We start from the raw sequence: 8890 nt of genomic DNA on the forward strand, positions 1-8890 counted from the left end.
AATAGATTGGAATATTTTCCAAGTGTATTCTACATTAACGTTGTATATCTAACAGTAAAAAACTAAAAGTGCAATTCTTAGTTTGATGTATGCAAAGATAATTTAAACCCTAGATTCGAATACTGAGAGCTTTCACATTGACGGTTTTGTTCAGAGGTGGGCAAAAATAGTGAGCACTCGTTTTTGAAAATCCTGCAGTAATGAGCGAGCGCTTCAAATTCGAATTCCAGCTGCTCTTGTTCAGCGAGAGGACTAAATTGAGCAGCCTCTGGGCGAGCGCCGAATAGTTCGCTCTGGCGTTGATGGCTGACGGCCCGCTGAGGGAGATTCCCCCCTCGCCGGGTAAGTTCCCTCACTTTTAAGCGACGCGTTAGTACCCTCAGTAGAAAGCGCTGACGCAGAGTTGAGGGAAAATTACCGAGAGAAGGAATAGTTCGCTCAGAATTGATCGCTAGCTACGCGCGGATTTTGATCACGGTGAGCGACGGTAAAGTTCGTTTACGCAAATCGCTCACAGCGCGGCGAGCAAAAATTTCAAAAATCAAACATTAAACTATTACTCGGCTATGGGTTTATTATTTACTTTTTTTATTAATAAAATGAAGGGTACTCTAAACGTCGGGAGTTGATGATATCTCCGATTGAATAAAATTCAAAGGTTCTTCCGAATTTATCCAACGATAAACTAGACTGCAAATATTCCGTTTAGTGTTAAAAGAGCTTTGTTAAATATTAAAAGCCACAAATTATAACAATAGGCGCTAGTATACATTCTTTTGGTCTTGACAAACTTGGCAGGTGAAATGGGCTACGCGGTACGCGTTTCTTCATTTTTAGGGGATTGTGGCTCGCGCTACTTTAAAGGAAAATATTAGCGCGCTCTCAACTTAAATTAATGATCGGTACCATAAAAACAAGTGGACATTTACTAACCCCTAATCCAACTCATTTGTAAATCTCCAGAATTTAATAGACAGTTTTAGCAACTACCTACAGGGGCGGTGCCAGAAGATTCTTAGGTGTAGGCTAATAATGTTTATCATTTGTGGGCCCCCTGTTCCTCAATATTGGGCCCCTCTATATATTAACTTAAAATTCAATTTTGCAAATTCAGGTAATTTATTTATTATTTGATATTAGTGCGGTTTTTAAAATTTTACAGTATTAACTATCATCACATATTTTATTTGAATTTAAAAATTGACTTGATGTGGCCCCGTCAGATCGATTTGTGGGCCCCTATTTGAACACAAAAGTAGGCTATAGCTCGTGTTGCCTACCCCTAACGCCGCTCCTGACTACCTACACCGGGATTTTAATCACAGTGAACGACGACAGAGTTCGTTTACGGTAAATCGCGAAGAGCAAACATTTCAAAAATTAAACTTCACATTTGACGGTATGAACAAGTATTTAATAAGATTATTTTTTATGTATATGTAAAATATAATTCAATATCTTTGCATATAACCATCTTCGATTTTGTCCATTGTTTATGACATCGACAAAAATAACCATATCATCAAATGATCAAGCTAATTGCTAATTGCTAAGGTGGCGTGGCGGAGTGGTTAGCACTTTCGCCTCGCAGCAAGAGGAGCCGGGTTCGATCCCAGCTTGTGGCACTGGGTGAACACTCGGAACAACTCCTTCTGCGTAGAGTTTGCAAGTTCTCTCCCCACTGGTTTAAGGGGTTTCCCCCGAGATCTTCGGTTTCCCCTTCCACAAAAACTTGTTGAGGTTAACGGTAATAGTTAGTGTAGGGAGCTGTTGGCTCGAACGCGTGGCATGCAGGGCTTGCCACCACCCTCCTACGCATTGTAACCCGGCCACCTGAATTAAAAAGGCTTTAAAAGTCGCTCGATGACTTAGGCCTAAGGTGGTGCCTTGGGTATTAGCCTAGCTGATAGTTGTGGTTGATTCACGGTTTTTAAATAATAATTTTTTTCAGAAAAAAAGGGAGGGGTTGGAATTAATATAATGGCCAGCCTGTGCCAATATTAAAACTGTTTTAGTTCCAAATTGAGGTAACTCGATTTACGCGAATTTTCTTTTTTGCCGTTTTCCAAACTTCCTTTACACTAAAAATATAAATATTACAAATAGCGGCCAATGTATAGTTACAAAGTTATCGATTATTTTCCATTTTTAAAAAGCATTACGTTGTCATTTTTTTTCCAATTTAAATAATATTTTTTAGATACCTGGTTTTGAAACTAATAGCGTTCTTTTCGTTTTTATTTCACACCGAATTTAAGTAATAATTAAACTGTTTGAATAATTCTAATGTCTAGTTTGTGCGGGTAACAAAAATCAACAGTGAAGAAGCTGTCAACGATCACCGTCAAGCTCAGCATGTGGGGAGTGGGGACCCGCTGGCTGCCGGGAAGTATGAACAAGGAGGGAGGGGGGTGGCATTACCAAGGTAACCTATTTAAAGTTACTATAGACAGCAGGCTATAATCACTATGCTGTAAACATCTGTGTCGCGCGAAAGCGATCCAAATGTAACGACTGACGATTAGGATAAAAATTGCATCATTCTTCCGAACTTCAAAAGGGCGTTATTTTATTTCTGGGGGGGGGGGATTTCTATTTGAACTTGTAATAACTTACACACAAATATTTTCTTTACATTTTTATTGCTTACGATGTTACACTTTATATACAATATAGGAAATATTTCAATAATTATTTAAATCTTCGCTCTTGCTTGATACCTAAAAAGATTCTCAAAAAAAATTGTGGAGCGTGTCATTTTCGCCTAATTTGGTTTGCACATGTTTCTTAACAATGAAACGAAACCAAAATTAGTTACCGACATACGCCAAACGAGGAGGCAATGAACACCGCTAATGCCCCACAATGGAACATTTTGAAAAAAAAGGATCCACCGTGGAACTTCGTATGTCATTAGAAAGTGTTCATCTTGTAAAATACGGAACAATTAAAACAGCGAATATATTTTAGTTTCAATAGTTCAGCATTTTAGAATCACACAGTCTAATGGCCTTTAAAAAGGCCCTTTTTTGACGACTCTAGCGTGCTCCAATGGTAAATTGTCCACCTGCGTAAAATAGTGAAAAATATATAATATACGCAAAATGTTTTAATTTCGCGTGTTTTCGGAGTACTTACATATTTGGCTCTCCAACAACCTATACTCCCTGTACGTTAGTAGCTGGGCAACATGTTCCAACGTAATATTGCCCCGCCGATATCGAAGAATGGCTCCCGCGATAGAAAACATTCTTTCGACATCGGCGGAAGAAGCTGGAATGGAAAGCACGCGCCTCGCCAACTTCGCCAGGGTGGGGAAACGCTTCTGGTTAAGTCGCCAGGGGTACGTTCAGCAGCAGTCAACGGAAAAAAACCCGATGGATTTGATATTTTCCACCGATGAGCTTTTTCGTCACAATGACGTCGTAAGTTGCTGAACGCTTTTATTCAGTCATCGGTGTTTTTTAAAATGGCGTAGCTTTTATAGTAGTTTTACGTCAGTAATGACGTCAGTCATCGGAAAAACCGACTCTTCCAGCCGATGACTTCGGTGAGTAAGCGATGACTATCGTGACGTCAAAACCGGAAACGCGAAAAAGCGTACAGTAGGAAACCGATGTCACCGATTAGTAATCGGTGAGTCCGATGAGCTCTGCTGAACGTAGCCCAGAAGTCCAACACACTGACATCTTCTTGATCGCATATTTTCTCATCTAAATACGCGACTAATTCCTTCTCATATTTAGATGAGTTCCCTCGCTTTTCGTAGCTATTAGCCGGCGCCATCAGCAGCGGAAAGCGAACGGATTTTTTCTTGGCCGTTTCGATTTGGAGGCTTTCGTCCACGATGGTGTCTTCCGCCGAAATTGATTTTAAAAACTCCAAAACAGTGTCGGTGGCTCTCTTTACATCTGGCGTTTTGAAACAAACCAATTCAGTTTCTAAATCGGGCAATTCTGCTGAATTATCCGAAGGATTGCTGTAGATTTCTGTATACCAACAAAAACGTTTTACATAACGGTTTAAAAATTTGAACGAGAAAAATTCTAATCATAAATATACCTTGAAACACGGTGGTTTTTTGCCAAGGGTCCAAAATTGCGGCAGCGATATACTCCTCGTCACTAATTTCTTTTTTAAATCGAGAAGCCAATTCCTGGAGTAATTTCATTTGAAATTCCTCCAGGGAAGGCTCCTCGATCGCTTTTATTTGAAGGAAGATAGTGATTAGTTGTCCTATAACTAAATGCGAACTTGGCCCGCTAGTTTGAAACATTTCAGTGGCCACTTTGACTGGTTTTAAAAGAACCAAAATGTCTCTCATAACTTTGGCGTGAGCCAACGAGGGTATTTCGAGACCCTTGGGGCATTGTTTCGCCTCTCGAGCGTCCAAAATAGTCTCCCGTAAACAGAGGTGGGCAAAAAATTGCGAGCGTTCGGAAAAATGAGCATATAGAGTTTTAAACACGGCTTGCTCAAGTGAGCGAGTACTCAAGGCAAACGAGTTTATTTTCTCTATCTCTAATTGAGAAGCCTCTGGGCGAGCGCCGAATAGTTCGCTCCGGCGTTGATGGCTGACGGTGCGCTGAGGGAGATTCCCCCCTCGACGGGTTAGTTCCCTCACTTTTAAGCGCTCACCGCGCGCTGAGCGAGATCTCCCGATCGTCGGAATAGCGCCCTCACTTTTAAGCGACGCGTTAGTACCCTCAGTAGAAAGCGCTGACGCAGCGTTGAGGGAAAATTACCGAGAGAAGGAATAGTTCGCTCAGATTTGTGCGCTAGCTACGCGCGGATTTTGATCACGGTGAGCGACGGTAAAGTTCGTTTACACAAATCGCTCACAGCGCGGCGAGCAAAAATTTCAAAAATCAAACATTAAACTATTACTCGGCTATGGGTTTATTATTTACTTTTTTTATTAATAAAATGAAGGGTACTCTAAACGTCGGGAGTTAATGATATCTCCGATTGAATAAAATTCAAAGGTTCTTCCGAATTTATCCAACGATAAACTAGACTGCAAATATTCCGTTTAGTGTTAAAAGAGCTTTATTAAATATTAAAAGCCACAAATTATAACAATAGGCGCTAGTATGCATTCTTTTGGTCTTGACAAACTTGGCAGGTGAAATGGGCTACGTGGTACGAGTTTCTTCATTTTTAGGGGATTGTGGCTCGCGCTACTTTAAAGGAAAATATTAATTAATGATCGGTACCATAAAAACAAGTGGACATTTACTAACCCCTAATCCAACTCATTTGTAAATCTCCAGAATTTAATAGACAGTTTTAGCAACTACCTACAGGGGCGGTGCCAGAAGATTCTTAGGTGTAGGCTAATAATGTTTATCATTTGTGGGCCCCCTGTTCCTCAATATTGGGCCCCTCTATATATTGACTTAAAATTCAATTTTGCAAATTCAGGTAATTTATTTATTATTTGATATTAGTGCGGTTTTTAAAATTTTACAGTATTAACTATCATCACATATTTTATTTGAATTTAAAAATCGACTTGATGTGGCCCCGTCAGATCGATTTGTGGGCCCCTATTTGAACACAAAAGTAGGCTATAGCTCGTGTTGCCTACCCCTAACGCCGCTCCTGACTACCTACACCGGGATTTTAATCACAGTGAACGACGACAGAGTTCGTTTACGGTAAATCGCGAAGAGCAAACATTTTTAATAATAATAATTATTTAAAATTAAACTTCACATTTGACGGTATGAACAAGTTAATAATAAGATTATTTTTAATGTATATGTAAAATATAATACAATATCTTTGCATATAACCGTCTTCGATTTTGTCCATTGTTTATGACATCGACAAAAATAACCATATCATCAAATGATCAAGCTAATTGCGAAGATTCACGGTTTTTAAATAATAATTTTTTTCAGAAAAAAAGGGAGGAGTTGGAATTAATATAATGGCCAGCCTGTGCCAATATTAAAACTGTTTTAGTTCCAAATTGAGGTAACTCGATTTACGCGAATTTTCTTTTTTGCCGTTTTTCAAACTTCCTTTACACTAAAAATATAAATATTACAAATAGCGGCCAATGTATAGTTACAAAGTTATCGATTATTTTCCATTTTTAAAAAGCATTACGTTATAAATTTTTATCAAATTTAAGTAATATTTTTTAGATACCTGGTTTTGAAACTAATAGCGTTCTTTTCGTTTTTATTTCACACCGAATTTTAGTAATAATAAAAATGTTTGAATAATTCTAATGTCTAGTTTGTGCGGGTAACAAAAATCAACAGTGAAGAAGCTGTCAACGATCACGGTCAAGCTCAGCATGTGGGGAGTGGGGACCCGCTGGCTGCCGGGGAGTATGAACAAGGAGGGAGGGGGTGGAATTACCAAGGTAACCTATTTAAAGTTACTATAGACAGTAGGCTATAATCACAATGCTGTAAACATCTGTGTCGCGCGAAAGCGATCCAAATGTAACGACTGACGATTACGATAAAAATTACATCATTCTTCCGAACTTCAAAAGGGCGTTATTTTATTTTTGAACTTGTAATAACTTACACACAAATATTTTCTTTACATTTTTCTGTTTTTATTGCTTACGATGTTACATTTTATATACAATATTGGAAATATTTCAATAATTATTTAAATCTTCGCTCTTGCTTGATACCTACAAAGATTCTCAAAAACAATTGTGTGGAGCGTGTCATTTTCGCCTAATTTGGTTTGACAACAATGAAACGAAACCAAAATTAGTTACCGCCATACGCCAAACGAGGAGGCAATGAACACCGCTAATGCCCCACAATGGAACATTTTGAAAAAAAAAGGATCCACCGTGGAACTTCGTATGTCATTAGAAAGTGTTCATCTTGTAAAATACGGAAGCGAACTTAAAGCCTGAAACTGAATAAAAAAACTCAAGCCATAGTCGAAGTGTATGGAGTCGAAAAAATTAAACTTCGAAGGCGAGAAAAATTATGAACAGCTAAAGCAAAAAACACGAAAAAATTAAACTAAGGAAGGACCGAAATACGAATCGAAAAACGCAGACTTGAGAAAAGTCGACAAGAAACTGTAAGGAAATGAGAAAGGAACCTACTATTTATACTATTATTGTAGAAAGGATTACGAAGCGAGGTATAAGTATAGGAAACTTCGAAATTGCCCTACCATTGGCTATCTTAAACGGCTAAGACCCAAGGGAGGGGCGACTCATTGGTGTCAGTTCGGAATTCTGGCGTTGACCCCCCGTCATATGACGTTAAGAAGTACACGCTATTGTTGAAATTGAAAACTGCGAGAATGAAGAAAATGGGTTCGATGCTAAATAGAAAAAAACCTCCATCGACTGTCCCCCTATTTTAATATTTTTGTCAGGTGCAGTAACGAGTAAGTGGCGCCCTTGCTGTCTGGAATGGGCAGTGTTCGAAAAAAAAGCCCAAAGTAAGGAAAAAAGGTTTGCAGAGCCAAATAGGATTTTATGAATCGGGCCAAGCCGCCAATTCAATGCTTTTGAATTAACTAATATTATTCTAATAATAGTTTGGAAAGGGGTTGAGGTTCCACCCCCCCCCCCCCCCTCTTTTCAAGCTTCAAGTTGAAAGCCGATCGCTAAAACGTAAATACAGCAAATTAGTGTTACCTATAGTTATTATTATTGTTACTAATTATTGATAATTTTTGTTTTTTTATATTTTAGGACGATTTACAGAAATCTATAGCCGACATATTCAGACATTAGAATAATATTAGTTAATTCAAAAGCATTGAATTGGCGGCTTGGCCCGATTCATAAAATCCTATTTGGCTCTGCAAACCTTTTTTCCTTACTTTGGGCTTTTTTTTCGAACACTGCCCATTCCAGACAGCAAGGGCGCCACTTACTCGTTACTGCACCTGACAAAAATATTAAAATAGGGGGACAGTCGATGGAGGTTTTTTTCTATTTAGCATCGAACCCATTTTCTTCATTCTCGCAGTTTTCAATTTCAACAATAGCGTGTACTTCTTAACGTCATATGACGGGGGGTCAACGCCAGAATTCCGAACTGACACCAATGAGTCGCCCCTCCCTTGGGTCTTAGCCGTTTAAGATAGCCAATGGTAGGGGAATTTCGAAGTTTCCTATACTTATACCTCGCTTCGTAATCCTTTCTACAATAATAGTATAAATAGTAGGTTCCTTTCTCATTTCCTTACAGTTTCTTGTCGACTTTTCTCAAGTCTGCGTTTTTCGATTCGTATTTCGGTCCTTCCTTAGTTTAATTTTTTCGTGTTTTTTGCTTTAGCTGTTCATAATTTTTCTCGCCTTCGAAGTTTAATTTTTTCGACTCCATACACTTCGACTATGGCTTGAGTTTTTTTATTCAGTTTCAGGCTTTAAGTTCGCTTCCGTATTTTACAAGATGAACACTTTCTAATGACATACGAAGTTCCACGGTGGATCCTTTTTTTTTCAAAATGTTCCATTGTGGGGCATTAGCGGTGTTCATTGCCTCCTCGTTTGGCGTATGGCGGTAACTAATTTTGGTTTCGTTTCATTGTTGTCAAACCAAATTAGGCGAAAATGACACGCTCCACACAATTGTTTTTGAGAATCTTTGTAGGTATCAAGCAAGAGCGAAGATTTAAATAATTATTGAAATATTTCCAATATTGTATATAAAATGTAACATCGTAAGCAATAAAAACAGAAAAATGTAAAGAAAATATTTGTGTGTAAGTTATTACAAGTTCAAAAATAAAATAACGCCCTTTTGAAGTTCGGAAGAATGATGTAATTTTTATCGTAATCGTCAGTCGTTACATTTGGATCGCTTTCGCGCGACACAGATGTTTACAGCATTGTGATTATAGCCTACTGTCTATAGTAACTTTAAATAGGTTACCTTGGTAA

Source organism: Leiobunum rupestre, chromosome 3, assembly GCF_980474605.1.
Source record: "Leiobunum rupestre chromosome 3, qqLeiRupe1.1.hap1, whole genome shotgun sequence".
Lineage (NCBI taxonomy): Eukaryota > Metazoa > Arthropoda > Arachnida > Opiliones > Sclerosomatidae > Leiobunum > Leiobunum rupestre.